General features: G+C 39.0%; 1 protein-coding gene across 3 annotated transcripts in view; it reads right to left on the bottom strand.

The window, feature by feature from the left end:
* Positions 1 to 10738, bottom strand: part of nlgn3a (neuroligin 3a) — a 113422-nt gene extending 102684 nt beyond the window's left edge. For 2 of the 3 annotated variants that reach the window (XM_069696995.1, XM_069696996.1), the window contains exon 1: positions 10402 to 10738. The gene's annotated coding sequence lies outside the window, so the exon portion shown is untranslated. The remainder of the gene's footprint in view (positions 1 to 10401) is intronic. The other variant, XM_069696997.1, reaches the window with a different exon arrangement.
* Positions 10739 to 27945: the final 17207 nt, after the last annotated feature.

Here is a 27945-nt window from a genome sequence, read left to right as displayed (position 1 = left end):
AACGAGGCCATTGTTGTTCTCTAGCTGAAGGGCCTCGGCGCTTCTGCGAGGAGCAAACCCAACAATCAAAGTGCCTGCATGCCTGCTGTAAAAATTCATGTGACTACAAGGCCTTTCCGCAAATGTTCATGCATACTACAAGCAAAGCCCTTAGAGCCAAAATGGCACGTCACCTATTACCAATATTTACCCCCGTGGTGAACAGCAACTAGCACAAATACTGTGTGCGTCTCACTCTGTTTTTTTGTGTATATGAGTGATTTGTGTTGTCCTTTTTATGTTTTATGAGTTGGCAGTGGAAAAAAATGGTGATAAATCAAGACGAAATTTTCACTCGGCAAGGAATAAAATCCATCTTTTTATTTAAAGCTTGCTTTATGATTTCATGAACAACAGCATTCGTTATTACAACCAATATATCTCAGGGCTGGACATTTTTTTTCACAAATGTGTGTGTGTACTGTGTTACTTTTAAATTATTGAAAAAAATATCTGTATCTTCACTCCAGCAGCAGCGTGAAGCCGAAGATTGCCCTCTACTTCCAGAGGTTACCATCAGCAATGGCAATGCAGCCATTCTCCAGGAGGAAATCCATATGTGATGGATAAAAAAACAAAAGTGTGTTCAGTGGAAGAGGAGGGCTGCCTCTGTGCGGGATTAAGCGCTTTAGATCTAATGATGAGAGAGGGCCTGTTTTTATTTGTTTTCAAACAGGCATTTTGCACTTAATGGAACAGCGGGTTGTGTTGTGTCTCCGGAGGTTACAAATGCTCATCAAGGACCTGGCCTTGTCAAACAATCCATGAACTCTTAATGCCACATTGCACGAGATACTTGCTAGACAAGTTCAGAGAAAGCGCAGAAATCAATGAGAAACAATTCATCCCAATTTACAATGTGATTATAGCACTTAAGGTTTTATATCATACTCTTATGGTGTGTGTTTCCACACCAGTAAGGGACAGCTCATGTTTTGGAGAAGTTGGCTCCTCTAGCTCAGAATTCCTTGGTGGGATTCTCGCTCTTCCTATCAATATCTGAGGCAGTGGCTGCCAGAAGATTTGGTAGCTCCGGATGCCCGGGGCTGTAAATCTGGGCCAGGGGTTGTGTGGGATGCTCAGATAAATGGGTTGGGCTTTGTTTTATTGCAACACTGCTTGTCTTAACTTTCTGTGTCTACGAGGGATTTAGAACATTTGCTACTGTCCTTGGGCCTCTCTCTGCAACAGCAGCTCTGAGTCGGGTTTGAGTCAGCCCTGGTGCCCCCAGATTACATAAATATCCTCCATTCACACTCTACTGTTTTGGTTACTTTTTTTTTTTTTTTTTTTTTAATTATCTTTAGCAGTATTTTTTTTGTGTGTGGGGATGGGGTGCAAGTTTCAGATTAAAAGGGAAACTGAGGATCCTTATTTAACCCAATTCGACAAGTCCTTTCACACTGTGCTGAAAAAATTAACAAAATAAAGAGTTTCCTCAGTGAGGATGGTCGTGCTCTCAAGTTCTCCTCTCCGGACCTTTGCTAATACATTTGACTAGAAAGACCTTCACATGTGATGCAGCTGTTTGTCGTTTGTGTGCAGCAAAGCATCAATATGAAGGAGAAGTGGGCCACAGACACACAAAGCACAATTATCCCCCAGGAAATATGTCACATTTCTTTATCATTTGTGATAAGGTATTCCTCATTCGTGGTTCTTTCAAATAGCACAGTGGGAAACAAAGGCAAATATATAGTTTATTAGGTCAGTTCTGGATTCCTCCCCTTTTATTTTATAACACACTGATCATTGATCTGCTGGATAAATCACATGGGTATCATTAGAATCAACCCTGAGGAGTCAGTGTGTACATGTGAGTGTGTGTCAGCTGGCTCCTGACTTTCCCCATTTTTATTTTTTTATTTTTATTTTTTATAAACATCCAATCATGTAAAATGACGTGTAGAAATTTGCCAGTCCGACTGAAATGTACTATTGTCGAGTTGTGATGCCTTTTCACGCTATGAATAACGTAAAACTTCTTCATTTAAATAATTTATTTCACAAGTAGACTAAGGAGATAGCTTGGTCATACAAATCAAGAAGAGGCTCAAAGGATGTGAATTCAATATCCTGTTTGGTGAATTGTTATTCTTCAGCCGAAATGGCAAATGACTCCATTCGATATCCCATTAGTTAACATATTACTGGGTGCCAAGGCTACCAAAAAGCTTTGACAATAAATGCTTATTGTCACTGTTTGCTTTGGAGTTGGGGCTTCTGTGGAATTTTAAATGCATGAAATTTGTGAGGCAGGTTTGGATTCAAAGAGGACGTGATTAAAGAGAATAAGAGATGAGAATGGCAGTAAATTCTGGGGTGTCAGAAAGCGTTGAATCATTTAGTAATTTCCAACGTGGCGTGGAGATCTGCCTCAATCAAAATTCTTCACATAAAAGCAGGACGAGTGCAGGACGATACAATTCACATGCATTTGTATTCTGCTTGTTTGTGTGCTGGTATACAAAAATAAGATAGTAAATCTGTAGTTGTTCGCTGCATGAATAAAACTAATTTGGCAGAATTCTTTTTTTGTTTTTTTTGTTTCACTGGCTTTCTCCAGCCCAGAGCTCACTTGTCAAAAGGCTTATCCAGGCTTACCTTTCTCCACCCTAGCCATTTTCCTCTTGTTTCTTTTCAATCTCACCTCTTCCTTCTGTCCTTGCTCTTATCCTATCTGATCCCCTCTCCATTCCTGCTACTCTCACAGAACCATTTCTATCCAACAGTATCATTTCACTCTTCAGCTTCAGGACTGAACTGCCCACCATTATTATGTCATTCAACACCTGTACTTAAACCGGCCTGCATTTCACAGAAGGGCCTGTGAGTGAAGAAACTACGAGACAAACTACAAGTGTTGAGTCTCTTGTCCCAAATCTACCTTCCTGTTGTAATGACACAAGTGACTTTCCAGGTTTTCACCAGACAAGGGAGCCATGAGGCTGCATTTCGATGTCACACAAGCACATTTAGTTAATGAAAACACTGTATAGTCAAGGTTCAAATAGCATCCCACAGAGTTATAGCATTCTGCAAATAATATGCGATTATGAGCTTTTGGACGACATAATTTGGGACATTTTAGCAAAACCCTCAAATCTGTGCTACTTAAAGGATCAGAAAAAGTGCCTAGAGGATCCTTCTCGTCCCATGTGTTCGCCCACATCACAAAAACTCCCCAGAAACAAAACTTTTCTCTTGATTAAAAAGCACAAAACCATCAAAATCTAAAGTTGCTCCCCTCAACTTCACTTATTCTCTCACACTATTGTCATAGTGACCCACAGCCATCGATTCATCAGCGCTGCCATCTTGGGAGAGTAAGTCACAGCTATTTCGGTAATGACCTAGATTTTCAGGTGAATGTGGATCCCTATCATTGTAATGAGTTGCAGCAAATCAAAGAGAACATATTAGGTCAAGTAAACGATTTTCTTTCTTCATTTTTTTTTCTCTATTCAGACATTATTTTTTTATTCATTTACTGTCAGAATATTACAAATAATAAATCAAGCTAAATGCTGTATTATTCAAATTCCACAGCCAAAGTGAAAAATGTGCATCTTGCCTTTAAAACACAATCAATGCCAGAGAAAATTCCCCAGTCTAATTTCCTTTCGTGATAATTTTGTCAAATTAATATCAAGTCAATTTCCTGGAGCCTGTTCTTACACAGAGTGATGGCATGATGATGGTATCATTGGAAGAAAGCTATAATTGTGGAGGATGGGTCCTTTTCGGAGGAATGTGGCACAGATGGGCCCTGAGCTTGATGGAGGAATTTCTCTGTCCTCAAAGGCTATCAGGAAGCATTGCCAAGCTGGCAAGAGATATAAATAGACAACAGTCAGGAGCAGGTCTATGTGTAAGCACCAAAATAAAACAGTCCCAAAGTAGGTACTATCCTATTAAGGTGGAGGGTTTACAATGTCATTAAGGCAAAATTTAAAAAGCTTTCACACTGTAAAGCACTGCACTAGCAAGAGCAGCTGATTAGATTTGGTTACATATTCCTATACTGCTTTATTCCTTTGCTCTTACAAAGGTTACTGAGCACTACGACTTGATCAGGACACAGTGGACACCCATCAAAGGGCTAACACACAGACAGCCACTCACTCACATTCATACCTAGAGGCAATTCAGTACCTGATTCGGATGTAAAATGTGGGAGGAAGTGTGAGCATATGAGTACAGGCAGAGACACAGCTGTACACCTGAAGACAGCGAGGGCATGTGCTCAGGATTGTTTTGGGGATTTTGGGAGTTTTAATGACCTAAGGAGGAGCTCATATTCTACAATTAAACATAAATTACATTCAAGCTTTTAAGACCTATTCTAGTCTTTTTTTTTTAAATGTTTCTAAACAGAACGATATATGAGCATTTCTCCTCTTTTTTAACAATTAAATACCAACTATTAGAGAGAAGGTTTGAAACAATATTCAAATAAATAGATTTTATATAAATATAAATAAAGATAATGCAAAACAAAACAGAAATAATTTTTATTGCCTGTTAGGGCTTGACCAAAATTCCTCATGGGGATATATGATTGCAGTATTTCTAAAATTTTGACTGCAAACCACAATGCAATCTACACAGGGACAAACCAAAAGCCCACACAGTATATTCAACTGGTCTGACTCTCCAGTGGCCCAAATAGTATAATGAAAAATAAAATCCAAATAGGCAACAATTTAGTCAGCTAGACCTTTGAACAACTCACATCTATTCCTGATGCTCTCTCCGAGTACTGCCAGAAATCCAGATGAAAAGTGCGGTGCCCAGTCTGCCTGAAAACACACTTTAAAAATGATATAGATAAATGCATCTATATCATTCACAACTCGCCTTGAGAAAGAAAAAAGAAAGAAAGAAAAAAAGGTGGGGTAGAATCCTGCTGATGCTGCTCTCAATGTCAAAACTGATCAAGTTAAATCTAAAACCTGATACAAATCTTAAATAATTGTTTAGCAGGGTAACAGATGTGTGTTTGAAACAGGTGAGGACAAAGAGAAAAGAAGATAAAGGAAAGATGGAATACTATACGAAAGGATATAAAGCAACTGTAATTCAAGACAAGGGCCTACTTGTGGAGCAGAGGTCTGTGAGTGTGCGATACCCGGCCAGTAGCAGTGGAAGTTTGTGTGTTTCTGTATGTGTGTGTGGGAGAGAGCGGAAGGATCTCTATTAATCTCTTGCATTACTGCAGTCATTTCCACTCTCTTCATCACTAGCAGCATGTGCTCTGTGAGATTTAAAATATTTAAATCTGTAATCTGTCAGCATTATGAGGTTAACACACACCCGCAAGACTGGTGTCCTATCCGTCACTGTGCTTTCCACTTCACATGGCCCCACATATATCATGAGGACCTGACATGGCCTTTTGTAATTCTGGCTGGAAAAGACTTTGCGGCCAGTGTCTGTAATTTCTCAACAGCAGAACAAACATGCTGCTGGACCCTCGAGAAAAATTAAGGGAAATGCGCGCAGCTGAAAGAAAAGGAAAAAAAAAGAAGAAGCTGTGGCACTGTGAAGCACAAAGAAGCCTTTAATTGTTTCCCCAGTGAATGTGACCCAGTGACTCTGGAGGAGTTCTTCCTTGTTCTTTTACTACGGGTAAACTGGCATTCATTATTGATTTGGTGGCACAGACTCATAGTCTTACACAACATGGTCTTATGAGTGGGCCTAAGTGTTATGTCGTGTTGGTGCACAACTGCATTAGAGCCTCACTAATACAGTCTCTTCCACCTTTCTTAAACAACGTGCTCTATTTTCCTAAAACACAGAATTAATAACCAAGAATGAATAAATTGAATGGGATTAGAGTTTGAACGACACTGACCCATATATGAATATTAGGTTGATGGAAGACACTCCAACGTAGCCCATTTAACCAGCTCCATGTCATGTCTTCATACGACAGGCTTTTACTAAGCTCCTTAAGAGCCTGCCCCAGGGGATCTATGGTAGGCTGGAGGTACTGACTCAGGCCTTATCTCCACTAATTTACCCCATGAATTAGACGGCCCCTCGTTTCTGTGTCCTGCCAGACCCACACAATACTCATTCCATGTTATGAAAATGAGGAGAGAAAGGGGCTTAGCGATTGCTTAGTTGGACAAGAAGCCAGGGAATTGACAGGGGAAAGGCACACTCTGCCACATCAACTTTACCTGGACAGTAACGTTCATCCCCGGGATTAAAAAGTGTTGACTTCCCGTCACTTGTCTCTATATTTTCAGGGGTGGATTAAGTGGAGAGAAAAAAAAAGAAGCAATTTAAATCATAAGGATTAAAGTGAACTTTTGGAAAACAAACAGGCAGGGCTTCACCACCGTGAGCCACAAAGTGAGGAGAGAATGACTGCTTCTTTGTTCATTTCAGACTTTGGACAGTTGTCAGATATTTTAAAATTTAAATGAGCTGGCAACAATCATACGTGGAACTTTAAAGGACAGAAAGTGCACAACTCAGACGAAGCCACAGCAATCCATACATAAATCTGAGATGTAGTTGTTTCTCATGTCATATACTGTATATGCAAGTGGGAAGGCAAATGATAATGCAAATATGTAAATCACAGTCACAGTCTGCAAATAAGTGCAACGGTTTCTCAAAGTAAAGTCACTGGAATGTGAAATAAACATGCACACACTGCTTCAGTGGATTGATTCCGCTATGCCACAGCAAAAAAAGGTCCTTTATGTGGTTTGCATGTTGCACATGAATGAAATGAACTGTGCTTTATCCCAGACTAAGCTTATGTAAGTCCAAAGTACAGCTTTGCATCTGAGAGACTCTCCCCCTATCATGACTATCTCCGACCCCCTCCTTTCGCCATCTCTCTCCATGTGATGCATTTTTAAAAAGTCTCCATTAAAAAAAGAAAAACAATCCAAAAAATAGCTCCACATGTGCCACATGTTTGGTTATGTCCCTGATTTTAACTCAGCCAGCTTCGTCCTCAGTGTGTGCCTGAGTGTAAATTGTCTAATTAATAAATAATTAATAAGTAGATAACTTCTGGCAGACAGTGAGTGGAGACATACTGCGTGACATCTGCTTTGTAGTTAGAATGGCGATGTCCAAAAGAATCTTGTTTACTAAGCAGACATTGGTCTTTGGCAGGGAAACCTGTTAGTCAGGGGAGATGTTTTTGGGCCATGAACAATGTAATATCTCTGTTAAATATGTTATGTGCACTAGACTTGAGGCGTATCTTTGTGCCTCAGGCCAAAAGCAATTTGTTAGTCAAACAAAGACTCTTTCATCTTTCTACAGATTTAACAAATATGTCTTATTCATTATTAAAATGAATGTGACACAAGTGTATCTGGAGAATTACAGCTCGTTTCGGGTTATATAAAAAAATAACAATCGGGGTATTTTTCAGCAATTCTGTCACACAAGGTGTGATTTAATGATGATGAAAGCGCATCCTCCAGAGCAAATATGAGAAGACAAGTTGATCCTCCTTCTTTAGTCACTGTACACTGTGAAGGGCAATGAAAGAGCTCTGTTGACACGTCATGTGTCACAGTTTGATTTGGGTTTAAAAGATTTTGCTGCATTTTGTCTTACTTGTTGTCAGAGCTCTCTGCACTACAGCCATTGCGTAGGGCAATTAAAAACCTGCAGGACTCTGAATCATGTAAGTGGTAGAAACAGACAGAACTCTCTCAAAATTAATCTCTTCTCTTGTACCAAAAAAAGAAAAGCGACAGTTTAACACAAGTCTGTAAACTTTATTCTTGGGTAGACATTTTAAAACTGTCAGCCAAACCAAGCCAATTGTCTTGTTTGCGTGGTACTGCGGTAAAAACCAATATGCTTTAAAAACAATTTTAAAAACTTCCCAATTCCCTTTTTTTTTTTTTTTTTTGGTGCCTATGATGTTGCAAAGTTGTGAAAAGTGCTGCAACAATGACAGGCTTCTCCTGGGCTGCGGGATAGGCAGCGATAGGACATATTTTTAGAAGGTCAGAGGTATCCATTTGGGAAATTATTCAGCCCATGCTCCCGCAGCTTCAGGACAACATGTCAAACACAATGAAGAATATTAGAAAACACAAATAACCTTCCACAGCCTTCTTCATATGTGCAACGACACACCTCTGTGTATACACAGCAGAGCAGGCGCGCTCGCATACCTCTGTCTACGTGTCTGGGTGTGAGAGCAATAACGAGAGCACGCTGAAAGAGAAACCGAAGGCTAAATAACAAGAGGCCTCCCGGGCCAGAGACCAATGAGTGGCTCAGCCATGTTAAGTCAGGCCAAGACGTACTCAGGTGTATTCACGTTGGGCCAGGACGAAGCCTCGCTGACCTTTGCAGCGGACAGAGAGTCTCGTGGAGCTTTTCTTGAGCAGTCCTGACTCACAGGGTAAACAACAGACTCACTGCTGCACTTTGAACTCTGTGTGTGCACTTTAAGAGTGTGTTGGTGCTTGCGCCCATCACTGATCACATGTTGACCACTTCTTGATGGCCCAACCCTTCGAGTGTCATCAGTCTAGCAAATTGAACACGTTCGGCAGGCAGAGTTCTCTGTAATTACTCCCCAACAGCTGAAACCCAAAGCTCGGTTTTTGTTGCAAATTAAACCGCCATGATTGTTACGCAGCTCAAGTGCATCCCAGAAAAATTCAGAAAAGGGGTGAAGAATGGATATTAAAACAGCAGGGAACTTGAAAAATAGCCCTTTGCTGGACTAGAATACAAACACTGAAGGCCCAGAGAGAGAATTCACAAGCAGCAGCAGCAGCAGCAGCGGTGGCGGCAGCAGCAGCAGCAGCAGCATGCATAATCCTTCACATAATACTGAGGAGCCACATACAATATAAGTGAACACAATTTTCTTGCAATTCAAAACAAAATCCTAAGAGTTCTAATCAAATTTCATAGTGTTTTTTTGTTGTTGTTGTTTTTTTTAAAGGAGTTCCGCGTGTCTGTGTTATCATTACCCATTAAGGCCTTCTTTCATCAATAGTGTGTGGTATGCATGCCAAATATACGGCTGGATCAGTTCCTAAATGCTTAAGTTTCAGGGACACATTGCTTTTTTTCCCAACTAATCACCATGACAACTCTTGCTTGACATTTTCACTCCCTCTTCCCTCTTTGGAATTCAACTCTCAGTTAATTATTCTTTCTACCATTGACTACAATGACACCATTTATTTCCAAGCATGCGCCGTGTGTCCTGGAATCTCAAATTGTAAGAAAGTAGACATATGAGGCTGAAAGGATCTTTATAGGGCTTTAAACTATGCTCTCGTCTTAACAAGCAAATTGAGCATGTGGTTTTTTACCTTTAATAGGAATGTAGGGTTGAAAAGTGAGGCAACAAAAAATTATATTTATATAAGAATATCAGTATCATGAAATGAAAAGAGGTAGATTTATAAAACGAATGGATTTCAGTGATGAATGGGCAGAAAATAACAGCTCCATGCACCACAGTAATAAAAGATGTTCTTCTGAGTTGACTGTGTCACTCTAAATGACAACAAATAGCGTTAAATATGCAGGCAAACTCACACTGAACCTTGTATTTTCATTGGGAATTTAAATTGGGCGAGCAATCGTTCACACATAAAACTTCCCAGGAAATAAATTCATGAGGAAAACTTAAAAAGGAATAGGAAAATGGGGATCCCCACGTATGCCTGTGGCAGATTATCCTGCTCCTCCTCGTAACAGATGGAGGTATAGCTTGCTACAAACTGGTGGGAGATCTCACTTGCATGCAAAAAAAAAAAATCGAAGATCTGATTTCACCCTGGGCAAATTGATTCGGTGAATCCTTTAACTTGGAGCGTTGTATTTCCCTAACGCACACAAGCAAGTCATCAGCCTTTTTAATTTTTTGTTGTACCAGGGAGAGCAATTACAGAGAGCTTGCGCGTCATTGCTCCATCACGCGCACAAGATGTCTTTATGGCCAAGTAACAAGTGCTCCGGACATTTATCACAAGCATTTCATTTTCGTTCACAGCGGTTTTGTAACATGATACAGATACACACAGTTATCAACATCTCTGATAAGACTCGGGGTAGTCCGTTCAAGTCAGAATAAAAAAAAATCACAAAAAAAAAAAAAAAAAAATCAAAATGCGTTTTAGAAGTATACGTGCTCCGTGCCAGGTTACAGCGCTGCGTCGATGTTGCGTGACAAAATAGCACTCTTTATCTTTTTCTGAAAAAAACAAAGGCGTAAATCAAGTCATTTTAATCCAAGTAGCCCGATGTGCTCATTTGCCTTCATCTTCCCAAATCACTCACAACGCAGACAGCCTTAAGATTCCCCCCCAGCAGCTCATCAAGTACCATGACATGACTCACCTGCCTTGTCGAGATGTAAATCCCCCCATGCCTTTCTGAAAATAAAAAGCCGGGACAGTGTTTCACTGTTTCGGGGTCTTCACTTGCAGTCGGGTCTGTATGTACTCCAAATATCCGTATAGTCTGCGCACTGCTTGTCTGCTTTTCGGGAATGACCTTCCTGTGAAGCGATAACGGTAACGGCTCTCATTATCCTCACTCCGCTGTCATTTGCACCGATTTCTCCCACATTGTTATTTTTGATTTGTTCAGCGGGAAGCTCTCCTCCCGGTCCTGGACGGCGCGTTCGGATGCTTTTGCCTTGACTCTTGGGCTCAACACGAGCTTCGCGGGGGCGCGCGGCGTGATCCCGAGTGAATATTCGGGAGCGCCGGATGGAGATGGAGAGGAGAGTTACTAGGTAACCAAGGGCACACGCATCATACATGAAAAGGAGAAGACGAGTTGTGCCTCCCAACTACCCTCTGCCCTTCTGCTCTGCCTTGACAGCTCATCAAAAACAACCTTTTTTTTTTTGTTTTACTGATGGACCACTCTTTTTGTGGGCCTCACAAAAACATAATCATATGTGGCATCATTCCTCCTGGGCAAGTTGGCCCTGTACATGTTCTTTAATTGTTGTAGTGTTGCCAACAAATGACACTTTTAGCTAAATACAGATTGCAATGATAAACTGTAAAGAGCAGGCAAGAGGAGAACATTCATTAAAGAAGAAGCAAGTTCCTAGATCCTGAATAGGCTATTTAGAAGCCTAATAAGGATTAAACAATATATTTATCAGCATTTCACACATGATAAATGAACTGGGTATTACAGCTTCACAACATGTATTTGCTTTCCCTGAGTCAATCAGAGGATAAGGTTACAAAAGGTGAGAGAAGTAGAAATGAGTCTTAATCCAGAGGCATTTTCATCACCATCAGGGCCTCTGCATGAAGTTGGGCTTCGTGTGAGAGGCAGATTAGAGAAAGAATGGTCATGGTCATCAGTAAGCTTAAAAAAAACACACTGGATCCTGCATTGACCTATAATGCTACTGTTTTTGTTGGACTCTCTAATCATTGTAAATGCCCACATCTTTATTATTACAGCCTCTGCTCTTTGCAATGCAGGCTTTCTGTTCTAAATCATACCACTATACACCATTATGACAACATCAGAGCTATTTTTTTTTTTTAGCCTTGGCAAAGCTCCTCCAGAAAAGTCATTATATAATTGTTTCCAAACAATGACAAGTAAATGACCAGTAAATCATCATCTACTTTACTAAAATGTATACACAAATACAATTATGTGTGATGAATAGATTACACATCAGCCTGATGGTTGATTTCCAAACATGTTGTTGAAATCATTACATTACCACCTTCATATGTTATTGGAACAGTCTCAGCATGTAGAATAAATCATTATGTAGTGTCTATTCAAGATGAGTAAATGGTTTTATCCTTTAATTTGGTGGGTGACAATGTGTGAAAAGGTCAGTTAGACCTCTCCAATCCACCTAATTCTAGTTTAAACAATGCCTTCACATACTTTTACAAATGGAGGGCCCTCTGGCATTTTGACCCTTGATTCGGATATGGAAAAGACCAAAAAATGTGTGGTAAAAAAATAGAAATATATACACAAGTAAAGAGCATGATACATAATGCATCTTCTGGAGCAGACAAGCATGCAATAGATGCCAAATAGATGGCATATAGTAAAAAAAAACATTTATATGATTTTCAAACAACCAGCTCTCAAGTATTTGTGAACATATATCTACTTAATATAATGCATTATCATGAGGGACTACACTAACAAATTGTAGAACGTAATACTACATTATTTCAGTCCTGTCGTAGCATCATGATTATCCCTCCACCTAAGTCTGCTCCCTCTATTGACATTTTGAAATCTTGGTTGAAAAACCACCTCTTCTCATTGGCCTTTAAATCCAATTGAGATCAATACCGTATCCTCTGTGTTGTTCCTCCTTTGTCCTTGTGTTTGTTCTGTTATGTGTATTGTTATATGTTTGTTTTTTCTTATCTGTTTACTGAAGTTGTTCAACAATTTGGTAAAGACTAATTGTTCTTAAATATCCTATAAATAACGCTAACATTACTTTTGCTATGGAATCTAAGTAGCAGCCTTTTAAATTAGTTGCAGCATTAGAAGGAAGTAAAGCTATTTAAAATAATATAATTACTTTAGGCCATGAAAACACACAATTAAAAATATACCTTTAATAAGTGAGCAGTGCAGGTGTAAATAGTGGCAGGGTTAGTAATTAAAGCAACCGCTACATTTTTTAAGTTAAAGGTGGTAATCACTGAAATCAACTTTGCTGTTTGAAACAGAACGCAACATCCATACTGTTAATGGCACTCTTGTGTGCAGAGACCTTTTAATCATAGAACAGCAGGTGATTGATGCTATGGCTGCCATTCTTTTCTTACTGACATTCAACACTAACAATGAGGAAAAACATAAAAGAGGCAGAGATACCCACACAGACAGACCAGAGTGCAATGCATCCGTAAGACATGTTGTGTTTGAGCAAGACGCCCCACCATGACACACTTTGATGAACATGCCAGATAAAAAAAAATTACAGCATAAAAAAAAAGAGTAAAATGTTAAAAAGAAAATCTTACAAGTGGTGTAAACGCAACATGTGGGGCATGTTGAGTTTTACAGGTGTTTGCAGCCGAGTCATTCATAGTCACAAGGACAATTTTCTTCTCATGGAGAGATTCAGCTAGCGCACAGATGAATGTTGTGCCTAAGGCAACTGGATGGGTTACTTCAAAAGCATGCGCGGGAATAATATTTATGCCTTAGGAGTCAGTGGGAGAGTCACAATGCAGGCATGTCTCTATTCACTGTCCCACAGCATTCCTCTAACAAAGTCTCAAATCTATTTCAAACCAGCTTGGAAACACTGAGTTGGGTCAGAGTTGATATCATAAGACACAACAGCCATGCGAGAGTAGAACATTTCAAATAGGAGGAACTGCTTTGGAAGAACACTTGCAAACTGCGTCTTAGTGTGCAATTCTGACTATTTGAAAATGATTTAGTTTTTTGGTGGACTGACGTGGAACATCTCTTAAAGTGAAACCCCATGATTTAAAACGTGTGCACAAAACAGGCATGGCCAGAGTTGGAAGTATAAAAATTCTAAATCAAATCCATTTCCAACAGTTGTTTCTGGCCAGATGTTGTAATATAAAATAAAATGATGATTTAAAACGGTCTGTATCAGTTTTAACACATCATGAAACATAACGGTAAATACAGACTACAGAATTCGGTGGCAAAGCAGAGCTCTGAGACAAACCATACATGGAACAAGAAAGCTCATATCTGTCAAATACTGTACAGTCAGGTTTTAGAAAAATATGTCAAGCAGGAGATGCGGGAAGGAAACGACAAATAAACAAGACAGGCCAACAGGACGGGAGAGTCAGCAGAACAGAGAAGAGGGCAACTGGCATTCTGATGACCACGACTGTTTATCAATAAAGGATCTTTTTAGCAGCACAGTAAAGGAATTAGAATACATTTGTTGTTCTTCTAGTAAAACAATGAATTACAATTTGTGCTACACTGATAGTGTCTTCTAAAGACTCTGAAAAAAAGATACAATAAAAAAAAAATATATAGAAAGAAATACCTGAGTAACACTTTGATATCCAATAATAGTATTAATGTCCCTCGAGTCACCTCTTCGTTTAAAGTTTTCTCTGAACCAGCTTCATCTTGTAGTTAGTGATATATTATCAGACAGAACAGAAGTCTTTAATGCTTCTGACTATCAGATTAGAGGAAGTTATGGATACTTCTATAGATAATATCTAAATGTGATATAACTGTTATTGCAGTTTTAAGCCTTTTTATTTACACACGTTTAGTCTATTTTTAATTGTTCTGCTTTAATCATCTGCTTCTGCCGCAATATTGCTATCATAATACTATATTACAATGTATTCATCTCTAACCCAGCTTAATCACATAATTTCTTTATCTGCATGAACAACATCATTTCCTGAGGAAGATCAATAGTTTCTCGTATTTCATTCAGTCCTGATTTGTTGGTGATGGAAGTGATTAACATAGATAGCTGTTAACCAGCTTTGGGTTTGCACTGCTGGGCTTAATGAAGCCAGATAACTCAAAGAGAGCCTGACTAATTTGTACCTAGAAGGGAAAACACTATTGAAGACATTGAGTAAAAATGAAAATAATTTAACATGGACACATGATCAAACTAACTGTGACATTTCTAATCGACAGAACCGTCTTCATCTATGCAACCAAAACACTTTGCAGTCAGTTATCATTCTGCAGGTTATTATTGCATGTGTTCCTGTTAAGGATGGGAATTGAGAACCAGTTTTAGTTGTGAACCAGTGGCACATTGCGTAATCCATTGCAATTATATGCCTCTGAGGTTATGAATTCCTTTTATCAATGCTGACATGTTTTTTTCTGACAGTAGCAAAAACTAGTGCAACATTCTGCCTCTGTGTTTCTGAAAACCTGCAACAAAGAGGAGTGGTGGTAAAGAGGAAGGTGTGGCTTCATTTCACAAAGGAAGATGACAACTTGTATTACTTGTAATGGACATTCCACATTGTCTTCACACTCAGGGATAATAAAACAGCAGCAAAACAGCGTCGAGCCACACAGGAAACCAGGAATCCCGAATCAATAATAGAATTGATAAAGAATCTGACCGATAAGCAGAACTTATAATGGCATCGGTGTCAATAAATTCAGATGCATTCACATCCATAATTCCTGCTCATCATTAGGCATGGGCCTATAGGAGCATCTTTATCAACCTTGCCTGAAATTGCACAATAATGGAATAACTGGACAACAGCAGCAGTTAATCAATGCCTAATGAGGAAACTGAAAAACGAAAGTACAACTATAACAGGCTGTGGTCAAATATCCCCTTTTTGCTAGAAGCATGTTTCATAGAAAGAGTGGGCCTGATCATCTGACATTTATTATATCCCCGGTGAATTATCATGGAAGACAAAGTGATTCCATTGCTATATTTGACAATGCACAGTGCTCTCGGCGTCTTTTCACTTTAACATGAACGCAGTGACTTTATCGACGTCAGAATCCTGCAGGAGTCCTATGATGTTCTTTTAAGGAACTGATTGGTTGGAAAGCAGCCTTCCTTTTTTTTTTTTTTTTTTTTTAATCTCTGAGGCAAGTTAGATAGGCAGCACGAGTTACTACTGATATCCTGTTAAAAGTGAACTTTTTTAAATGACATCAAAATCAAATTTGAGATTAACCCAACATTATATGGCTGACTAATCTCAGTTTAAAAAAACACAATCCAGTTTACCTTTTCGATAGTTATTTTCTACCTTTTTTCATCCTTTTTTTACCTCCTTTGTTTGTCTATTTTGGTCATATAATCACTGATAGGGTTGAAACTATGCTTGTGTCAATGTGTGGTATTCATAGGCCTGGAGGGACTTTACGCAAAGTTTAACGTGTTAATTTAGCAATAGAGTATATTGTTGTAGACTCGGCCTTGTGCCTGGGTCTTGTGACGCCTGTGGCTTTGAATAAACCTTTTTTATTTATCTGCAACTGTGTCTCTCCGTGCCGGTGTCCGCGCTCCACACTCCTGACATTTATTTGAATTGTTAATAATGACATGCCGGCCTGACTATCAATTTTCACGCACAACAACAACAAAGAATTTGAAAAAAAATCAGTTTATTAAATCGGTAAAAAGTGGATGTTAGTTCCTGTTGTTTCACTTCTGTGGAATTTATTTTTCTCAAAAGCTGGTAATTTACTGAAATCATAAAAATCAATGTCTTGTGTGAAATGATTAATATGTTTGACAGGTGGCCACATAATGAGAAAGATAATACAGCTTCAAATTGCTAGTGATAAAGTCCATGGTTCGTGCTGTTGTGTGGTCAGGTGCCCTCATAGGACTTGGACTAATGGTTTCTCAAAAACACTAATATATTTGGTTGCCAAAGATGAGAGGAGGCCTTGTGCATGGATAAAAGCACTGAGAAAAGACACATATACAACATTAGTTCTAACAGTAAAACAAGGGATGGTGACTGAACCGGAGCGCTTTATGATGAATGTTATGTTGACATGTTGTCACTTGCAGCCAGCAGTCTATAAATAAAATGGATCCCCATTCAAGTACTTCTTTAGGCGCGTACAGTCCCAGTCAGACGGCCTCATTTTATCAACAAAGATCAATTCTTTGATCACAGATGTGTAACCAAAACGATCTGATGACAGTCATACACAAAAACCAGCTGAGTCTCACGCAAACAGCCCACTTAAGAGTCTGTAGGGCAAAATGTCAGGAAGAGAAATCTTTGACTAATGTTTTCCTGTGTAAGAACATACGACAATTTAACCCTGCGCTAAAGAACAAGGTGTCTAATTGGCAGTTCACCTACAGTATGTAATGTGAGAGAGACTGTGAACATAGACCTACGGCATGCTTTCCTATTTACATGCTATGAATGTCTATAAATGAAATTAAACATGTCTTTGATATTTGATTGATTCAGGTAACACAGTCAAGTTTGACATTTGGACCAGTTAGTATGTCTGTAGCCTGCTCTTTGCCAGCACACTCATATACCAGATGTCTGTTCACAAACAATACCTGCTGCACACATATTTTCACTCAATAGCACCTGGATGCAGTGATTCCAGATTGAATTATTATAATAACTTATCTGCTACGAGAGAACAACAAAGATTACACACCAACATGCTCTATTCCACACCATAAAATCCAAAATTGATGAATATCAGATAGTTATAAAAACAAATCTACCAAAACGACAGAATTACACACACTGATGAAAAAAAAAATAATACCAATTTATGTAGTGTATGTTTTCTCTGAGGATAAAAGAATTGCACTAAAATTAAAAAATTAAAATAAAGCATTGAATCTACCCCCAAGAGAAATTTAACTCATGTTGACAGTTTAAAGTTGACATGATGTATTTTAACAGAACCTTTTATAGATTAATCAAGATCTTCTGTTGTTTACGCTTGGATAAATTAAGTGCTTCTGTCAGTACTATGTGTAACAGATGTCCGGCACAGAGCATTACCCAGTTCTCATATGGGCACTATCAAATATTTCCTGCTTTAGTTTGAGTAATTTGCAGCCTGTTTATTTCTCTTAATGTAGCATCACTCCAGAGACCTGCACAGTAATCTCTGTCAAAGCTTTCTCAGCACCTTTCATGCACTTTACCCTTTGGCTTGCAGATGGAATAGTAAGACTTGGAAGTGATGGTCGGGCCGACGTAACCATGGCAAGAATTTGAACCTGTACAACTGAGGAAATATCACATCCTAAGCTCACCGTGAAAAGATGCTCGCTGTATATAAGGACAACTAATAAAATGTAAGATTTCCACTTTAACACACAATCTTCTAGCCCAGCATTACTAGAACCAAATTCACCTGGTGAATAGATAGAATGCCTCGATTTCCACAACTGGAAAGAATCACCAGTGGGACATGGCCATCTGATGTTAATTTTGAAACTATTGGAGCAGCCTTTAACCAATCCGTATTGAGCACCATGTGTTTTTTGCCGAAACTCACCAAGCTGTAAACAACAGGGACCATCCTCCAATGTGAGCACATGCAACATCATGTGGAATTTTTTTTGTTTGTTTTGTTTCATTTTGGACATCTTGGTCCGGCTTCAATTTCTTCTTTGCTAGGATTGTAACAACCGCTTCCTCTATTTCTACCACTGCTGCCATTGATGGAATGAAATTCAGAAACTAACACTCAACATCAAAATCATTGCACAAAGCCACCCCCACTGGTCAGCCCTTCAGACTGGCTGAGTAAACCTTCATGGAGCCTTCACAGGATTTCCAGACTGTAATCACAGTGAAAACAATGAGCAATAGACGGGGGGAGCCGGGACGACGATCTCCTGCTTAGGCCTGAAAATGTCATGCAATAATAACCTTGTAATTTGTAACTTCCCCATTTAGTTCATTGTTTTCCTATTTATTTTGCCTCATCAAACAGCCCAGTGTACACACGCAGTCAGACACACAGAGTCCCACATTTTGTCGAAATACTGGGGATCCACCAGGATGAGCGCATTATTCAAAACATGTTGGTGCAGCAGCTGCTCGCAAGGTGACAAAACCACAAATTATCTAAAAGATAGCAAGGTCAAAAAAAGAAACAGAATAAACACTGGCTTAACGACTAAAATCTCATGCAGAGGTGGCTGCTCTCCCCTCTTTCAAATTGCACAGAGTTTCTCAGTCCTCCGACTTCCAGGGAATCTTGACAGTGTTGTAATACTTTCATAGCTTTACTCACAGTTCGTGTCCGCAGTCAATTCACGTTAATCCCTCTGTAAAATGTGCATACCCTTTCATCATTTCTCCTCGTAAACATCCATTTTCAGCTTGGCTGAACTGCCTTTTGTGGTTTCAGAACACATGTATGGTATTTTGAGACACTCTCCTCTTGTGGTGATTGGGTCTCAGGTAGAGGCTGATTACAGCATCCCACATCAGGCACTTTCCCAGGTAGTCTCAGAAATCAGGAGATCTCCCTGGGACTCCAATAGTGGAGGAAATAAAGAGTTTTAATCAAGCTGTTGAAGCATGCTCTTAATACTAATGTTTTCATCAGCCACACTTTCCACTGGTCTAATGTTTACTACCACACTGTATTTATTAGGACACGCTTTTCTGTACAATAATCTTAACGGCATTATCATGGAAAAGGTTTAGTCACAGCATGTGTCACTGCCCAGGGTGGGAGAGGGGATTTAGGGATATTTTTGTGCCAAGCGCTGAGGGCTCTGCTGATCTGTTTCTTATACAAGTCTTTAAAAAAAAGCTAAATCTAACATGCAAAATCTATTGTGAACACATGATTTAACTGAAGCAATTACAAAATCCGCCATGTATAATTATTAAAAACAAAGTAGTGGAGGTAACTGGGATTGTGTGAATTGGAAATGTTTTTTTGTGTGTTTTTTTTTTATGTCTAAACGGTTTTCAAAGTGATCGTGTTGAAGTAAATAGTTGCGAGTTGTGAAAACTCCAATCTCACTGTTTGCTATTAGTCTGTTTATGCTGAAGTGATACTTGACTAAACTGTGCAATAGGCAAAAAGCAGCTAGACAAGAGCTTGGCTCTCATGCTCGGATTTCCATATTTATTGCTTGAAATCCTGCAGGGAGTTCAACTGAATGCCAATCGTAGAGCTGACTCACTGAGACAAATATGCATCTGCAGCCCGTACCCCACAACACACCCTGTACTGTATGACACTTGATTGATTAAAATCTACTTTTTCAGGCTAAATATTATAGAATAAGTAACTCACTGCATCAGTACTGAAGCTCACTGGCTGCTGTTCTCCTATGGTGGGAAAACAATTCAATAGTAATAATAATAATATTTATTTATTTATTTATTTATAGAGGAAAACTGATTTTATTAGATTGCATTTAAAAAAGCAGGTACAATGTTTTTCATTGAAGTAAATACAATGATTTAAGTAAAATCAGGATTAACTGTACTGAATTGACCTGCCCCACTTCTCCAATTAATAATAATAATATTTATGCTCACCAAATGGTTTTTTTACTATCTAAAATCTCTGGTTTTGCTCTTGTGATGATCATTTTACTGTTTGTTTTATGGCGCTACAAGGCAAAAAAAATTGGAACCCACTGAAAAACTAAACTACCACAAGGAGTGTCTGTCCTTCACTAGAGATGCTTCTGTGTCAATATTATTTGTGTGTGTATATACAGTATAGATATATAAAACAAAATTCAAAGGAACAGAGAGATAAGGGGAACAAACCTGGATGCGGAGCAAATCAAACAACCGCGGGACAAAGCAAACTAACAGACCTGCTGAACCTTCCAAGGTTAGCAGTGCCATCATACCTCCACCCTCAAAGCAAACTTGCATAAAGGATGAATCAAGCCTCTATTCTGTCTCCATACCTGCACACGCAGACACACGTGCACACATTAGACACACACGCTCAGATACACCTTAGAGCATGGAAACGACTAATTCTATCTGATGCAAATGTATGCATTGTCACTGTGAACTACGAGCCAATTATAATGCTATGCTTATTCTGAAAGGGCTCCAAAGGTGGAGGCACCTCAAGACATTAGTATGCCAATGTGTTTAAAGGCCAATTTCACCCTGCATGCGTCTGGAACAAAACCTTCAACGAATTTGCATTTCAACAGAATATCACTTTTCACTGGCTGTTTATGAATCTGTGTCCTGTCGGTGCTCCAATTTCAAATTTCCTAGCCTGGATGCATAATCACTTTTGTGTCAAATTGTCTTCATTGAGTTGTAATAAGCAGAAAAAGATGGCAGTGGAGAACAGTCGTCCCCCCCCCCCCCATCTTCCTCCCCAGAGTATTCATGAGAATTGGTGTTTCTTGTGGGGATTTTCTTGAGTGTATGAAGTGGATTTCTTTTATTCATTGCAATCCTGATTAAACACAAGATAACAGGAGCTAATAGGCAGCATTCACTGCTGTCCTGATTTAAATGTACAGCAGTCCTCATCGCCCTGTAGCAAGAAATATCTGTAAAGCTCAGTCATATGTCCCCTGAGCTCCATGCGGTGTTTCCCGCCTTTATTATCGGTAGTGATGACAGCTGGGGCCTCTTGCTGTCCCGCCCCTTTACTGAAGGAACTAATTAGCAGGTTTCCTCCTGTCAGTGCTGCCACTAGATGAGCGTAAGCAAGGTGGAAAAGAAAGCAATAAATGTGATTTATCTTTATTGGTCTCTCACACGTTTAATTTTTTTTTATGTCAGTCTTTTAAACAACCTGCTCAGTTAAAAAAAAATACTAATAATTATGAGCACAACTAACCTGTGCAAACATACTAATGCTTGTGTATATACCGTAGATCAATCTTGAGTGTAATGCTGACTAATTCTGAAGTGAGAAATTAAATAAATACAAATATACATTCTTCTTCCCCAGACTTTCAAACCTTCATGTGATGTTAAAATGAGAAGATCTAAACATTTCAGAAGCTGCACTCACCATTTTGAAATTGTTGTGAGTATATGCAGTGTGTATGTCAAGCAATTCTATTAAAAATACAGCACTCGCCAGAGAAACAGTTTTTTTTTTCTCAAAGACAACCTCTCACTTTGAAATGCTTCTTGCCTGCAGCATACAATAAATGAGGCTCCGGTGAGCAGGCAGCAACTTTTGTCAACAATCCACTAAATGTTATGAGCTATAGATGTGCAGTATGTAGTTCAACAACATCCGACAAAACAAGCACATTAAAAGCCTTTGTACTAAAAATAATAGAATGTTCTAAGTTCAGAAGGAGGAAGAGAAAGGCAGCATTGTCTTCTGTATATTAACAATACTCTTGTCACATCAGGCACACAATTTATGTTTTTGTATTTATTTATTTTCTTTGGGAAACTAAATAAAATGGATTGAACTCTGTATAAATATTGAATTAAAGAGGCTGTCACCATGAAATCAGTGACTGTGCTGAGGTGCACTCTGAACTCAGCAGAAAAGGAGCACTATGAGAGCAGACTTTTACAAGTTTGGTGAAAAAAGCATTAAAGTACATATCAAAGGAGAAGAGCATGTCAATTATTTATCAAAGTGTGGAAGAACCACAAGTGCAGATGCGTAAACAAAGGTAAGGTCTACAGGATAGCGCTGTAAAGAGGAAAGAGGCCAGCTCAAAAGAAAAGTCCAGCACTCACAATCACACAAGGCAAAACATATATAGAAATAACCTGACAGAATTAAACTTTCAAGTGATTCAAGTTCAAATAATTCCTCTTCATTTTGTTTGTTTAACCACACACTGTTGCCAAAAGCATTACCGTTTCTACATGTGTATACAGATTTAAGTGTTCTTTGTGACCCATAAAAGCTGCAGGGTATAGAGCACCAGCAGCATCAGTAGCTACTGTTTATGTGTGGTAAAAGGTCAGCGTCTGTACATTTACAATGTCTTTGGTATTTACATCAATTTGCAAACATGTATGCATTAAGCACACAAGTAGTCAAACTTGATTGCATTTACTGTACTGTGTTGTAAACACACATGTATTATAAACACATAGAGCACATAAATTGCATCCATAAATTGAATGTAGATGCTTTTAACACAGGTACTAATGTCATGTACAGTGTGTAAACAAACACTACACACTATAATGTGTAGAGTCCAGGTTTGATAAGGATCCCTTCACTATCTAGTCTTTTTAAATGTTCTCAAGAGAAGAAAAAGCGAGTGACCAAATTACTGAACCGTGAACTTGGTTAGCATCACCTTTGCAGGTCCATTTATCACCCTCAATGCTGTGATATTAGGAACCCCAGAGAGGCCGGGATATAGGCAGCAGACATCCAGCTCCTCCTCTCCCTGCTTCTACTGAGAACAGAAGCCCGAATCTCCCACCTGCAAAGTCTCCATCTGCTCCCCCTGCACAGCACAATAACAAAACCTCCATAACCCAATACACAGTCAAGCCAACCTTGACTGTAATACCCTATGACAGTTTGTATTTGACACACGCATATCTGCTTGATGCTTTTGCAGTTATTTTCAGCGGCTACAATTGTCTCCAGAATAAATGCATTTGATGGTGCTCCAAGATATTTTTCTGTCTTCCCAAATTACACTCTGTGCTTTATATTGTATCTCAACTCTTTAAACTGATCGTCTGCAGTGCATCAGTGAGAGATGGTGCGGTACACAGAGCTGGAGAGGAAAGATGGTGAGGGTAGGTTTTGGCTCGGTATTAGTTATTCATGCGTGTCTGCCCCAAAGACCAGCGAACCTTCTCCACAATCCCACAACAAAACACATGTGAGGTAAAAAGTAACAATGCAGATTATGCAACCTGGAAAGGTGACAGAGGAATGAGGGCACTTTACATCTTACTATGCGATCAAAAAGTGTTTTTTTCCTCTCTACATTATCCAGGCACAGTGGGATCCTGTAAAGACAAACCTGAAATCCTGAGAGATACAGTATTGGCGGGTAACAATGGTGAGAGTGTGAGGGGCACATATTTCTCTTCATTAAGTGATAAATAATGCAGGGGAATCGTATGAATAATTTTCTCCCTAATGGCTACTGCATGCTGAGAAAGGATTTCCAGTTCCAGTTTTTAAAAATTTAGCATGTGAAATGATGCGTCGCTATGTGACAAAGTGATTTTTCAGGGCAGGAGGAGAGTAGCGCAAATGCATCAGAAAGCTTTATAAAAAATATTTTAAAAAGGTGAAATTGAGTGAAGAGAAAATGAAAGATAGACGCAGGGACTTTTCCATTTAGTTTGACAACATCAAATCACGTAGCCCTTGACAGGCCTCAACGTAAACACCAATACATTTCATCTAATTGTTAAACATGTGGGGTGCTACAGTATGAATAGTTTCTATACTGCTCTATCTCTCCTTTACACTGGGAAGCTACAGCTCTGCACAACTGCAATTCATTCAAACAGCTTGATGTCCACTGAGACGACACGTATATACATTTGTTTTGTTCTGTTTTAACTTCTTGTAATGTATTTGATTTGTTTATAAGTATATAACTTTGTGTCGTCATGGGTGACCATACAATAAAATACTCTCCTGCACTATCATCCTCAAAATGATCTTGGAGATGCAACCAGTTAATTTTAACTAAAGATTCAGTGAAGTCTGTGATTAGAAATCAATACAGAAATGCTGACCATACGGCCAGCAAGTGTGGAAATTGCATTTTGCATCTGTCTGAATGTAGAATTCCTCATACTTTATATTCTCCTCATCAAAACTCAGAGATGGCATATCACAGATTGCATGTGCATTGGAAATGCAGCCTGTCACCGGTGGATAGGATAGAAGGCATGACAACCTATGGAAATTCAAAAAGCATATCCAATAACGTGTGACAGCTCTTTCACAGTGGTGTGATCGGCTGGATGGATGGATAGATTTTTGCAAGATAAAATGCCTCTCCTTGCTGTCAAAGTGTTTCATAAGTTGTAGTGACACATCTGTAAAGATATGAAAGAAACAGCAGATGCATACACAAAGCCTCGGTATAAAGGATGTGGACATCTTTCAGACTTTTTCAGCCCGTGATGCTACCTGCATCCAGCAGCATGGCATACAATATGCATATGTTATCAAAGTAAAAATCTGGCATGAAACTTTAATGAACAGAGAAATAGAAGGAGCGGTGCAAAAGAGAAGCTGATTTGCTGAAGGCAATGTGGAACTGTTTTAGTGAAGCGTAACGGACAAGAAGCAGGAAACCTGGGAGAAGAAGAACAATTGCTATAGGCATTTGCATTTCACATGCGAGTGTAAGAGCCACCGCTGCAATTATACATACCATTGAGTGAGGACATGGCAGCAATCCACAAAGCAAATTTCCATGCTTTGAACAGAGCCACAGCTTGCCTGGGGACTTGGCAGCTCAGGTGGCAAGCACGGTTAATTTCACCATTTGGGAGAACTTGTAAGCTTTAGCCTACATGGTCAGCAGCTAAATGTTACTTTCCCATCACTAGATACTATCTGATTTGCTGCCCTTGGACTCTTGTCTCTTAATCTTATTTTAATTGCGGCAAACTTTCCCTTGTGAGCTAAATTCCTTCTGTTTTTTCCAACAAGGATCCAGCAGTGATTGGTAAAACTGTCCAGGAGCAACAGCAAAGTTTGACCCCCGCCTACATTCAACCTATTTTGAAATCAGATTGCCCCCCCCCCCCCATTTACCTCCACACACCAGACAGCATTAGTCCGCACCAGGGCTGGAGTTGCTAGGCAACTGAAGATACTTGCTGCAGACTGAAATGATTCTTTGATTCAAGGAAAGATCTTATATAATGCTTTACAGGCGAGAAATTTCATATAATTGCATAAAAATGGTCTTTGTATTAGAATAAATGTAGTGTTATGTTAGTTGGCACAACATACAAAATAAGAGCGTGAAATTACTCCACATGAAACAGTGAAGTGACTGAAATGTATTTCCTTCCAAGTAAGACACTTTACATGAAGTAGCTTTGCTTTTACGAATGTGAGGTAAAAAAAACCCCACAGACTTAATGATAGTGGTTCACTGAATTATGCAATAACTTGAAGATCAATTAACGACTGACTTAAATACTGATTGGTATGTTAATAGAAGGAAAAACAACACCATAGGAATGTGTTCATGTGATGATGGTGCCATTAAGGTCAGAAAAAAATCAGAGCAATTAGAAGGCATCACCCAAGTGCTGTTATTAAATGTGTTTTTTTTTAATTGGCCCTCTATTGCAAAACATTTACATCCAGTTAAATATATATTTTCTATATGTGTATATATTGATACAGGCCATCACTTTTTGTATTAACAAACGCTCCCATACTGCACAGCACCAGCTATCCACTGTGCAAAGCACAAGACTATTTCAGTAATGTGTTAATTGTGGTTCATCTAGTTAATATAATATGTGGGTAGTCTGAGACACCAGTAATTACCATTTTCTATATGGTTCTCCGTGCTGCCGAGACCCACGGGAAATTACCGGGGTTAAAGGTCTGGCGGTGGGAGCTCCATGCTGTGGGTGACCTAGAGAAGCTTCCTGGAAATGAAGGCAAACTGGCTGCAGCGAAATACGTAACTTATATGTGCCTGGATTATCTAAGTCATGAGTGAAGAAGCTCATAAATATGCAGATTCATTATCCAGTGCTGCATCCCTCTCACTGAATCTATCATGAAGATTAATGAATATTATTCAGTCATTCATGATTTACTGTAATCATCAGTTTCAAATGTAGGCAGACAGCACCACCAACTGACTCTGAGCAGCACAAGAATGGGTTTACTGTAGGAATCTCAATTTTATCCAGCACACAGGCTATTTTTTTGAATTGTTTAAAGCCCCATTTACTGCTGTTGTGGTATTAGTTTGAGCTGCAATTTCTATATTATATTCACAAGTTCTATAGCTTCAAAGCATTAGGGTCCATTCTGTTCACAGGCTGAAAATATAGTTTTTAAGTCAAATCCACTATAGATACCAGAGAAAAGAATTATACAATGAATAATAAATTGATGATGATATAGTCAATAATATGAGAACAAAGTGGATTTGATGAATTGTTTCACCTAATATCTACAGCGTAATCATGAATCTTGTGTTGAAGTATATGCAGTCTACGGCTTCACCACGAGGGGTCACTGCATAACCACTAGTGGAGCATAAGCAGCAGCTCAGTTATAAACACAGTGAATGTGAATCATGAATAAAAAAATAAGGTTGCACTGCGGAATATGATACAGTACAACTCTATTGATCCCAGACACGTGGGAAGAATTTTTATTTTCACTGAGACTTTGAAGTCCATGAATTTACAGTCTGACCTACCTTCACCCCAAAGCAAACACGCAAAGGCGTGCACACACACAAAATGGCAGCCCAAAACAAAACCGTGTGTTTACTTGCTCTTTGATATATTAATTTGCCGTTTGTCATTTTCTGCTTAACATTTATCCACTTCAATGACAAATTTAAAGTTAATGGAAAGCATAAAACCTCAATCGTTTCTTAATCAGCTCCAGTCCATGTCTGTATCCCTGTCTAAAATATATATGTCTAAAACTTCTTTGAGGTTGCACATATACAGTAAACACACATTCTAAGCATATCATGAAATGTTTGACTCTATAAGCGTATAAACCAGAACCTTATGATTTAAAGATCAATTGTGTCGATTTCTTCGGTAGTCAGGTTCTTGTCATGCTTGTCTGTCTTGCCCATGGATTTTTTTTTGTGGTTGGTGGGGTAGCGCTGTAGCAGTAACTGACACTGGTTCCTCAGCTCTTTATTCATACACAGCAGGATTATGGGGCTGGAGATTAAAGGCAGGTCCAGCAGAAAATCTCTGGCCATCTCCTGACACACAGAGAGGTGCTCCATCAGTGCAAACGCACCACCTTTAGTACATAAAGAATGGTTTAAGAACAGTTAGTTATTATTGTAATGTCTTTAAATGAACCACATTTTAATGTTCAAATGCATACACTGTAAAGGCCTGGATCAACTTTCTTATTTAGCCAGAGCCTTAATGATTACAAAAATAGCTTTACCCAGCCAGCAAAAGGAGGCAGGAACTAACATGTAGCCTAGTATTTCAATGAATTCACACTTTGAATGAGAAATGCTTTCAGACATTCTTAAGTAATTCAATTTGGCAAATAATAAGACTGACCTTGTGTGAGTGTTAAAAAAGTCCTGGCAGAGGAAATAACACTCTTAACTCAGCTCTGCAGTTTTGAGTCCACAGCTCTAAATAACAAGCTTGTTTCTGAGAACATAGTTTTGAAATGACACTACACTCTGCACACAAAGCTCTGACGTTCATTACTAGACATACAGTTTAGTTACTCCCTCCAAGACCGTTCAGTTTAACAAGCTACGCTGTCTATAAATCTGTCTTTTTGTAGAAT

Source organism: Brachyistius frenatus, unplaced genomic scaffold, assembly GCF_029030835.1.
Source record: "Brachyistius frenatus isolate BFR_SWC_R1_liver_20210118 unplaced genomic scaffold, ASM2903083v1 Contig_22, whole genome shotgun sequence".
Taxonomy (NCBI): Eukaryota; Metazoa; Chordata; class Actinopteri; family Embiotocidae; genus Brachyistius; species Brachyistius frenatus.
Note: the sequence above shows the minus strand (reverse complement) of the source record. Positions and strands in the feature narration are given on the sequence as shown.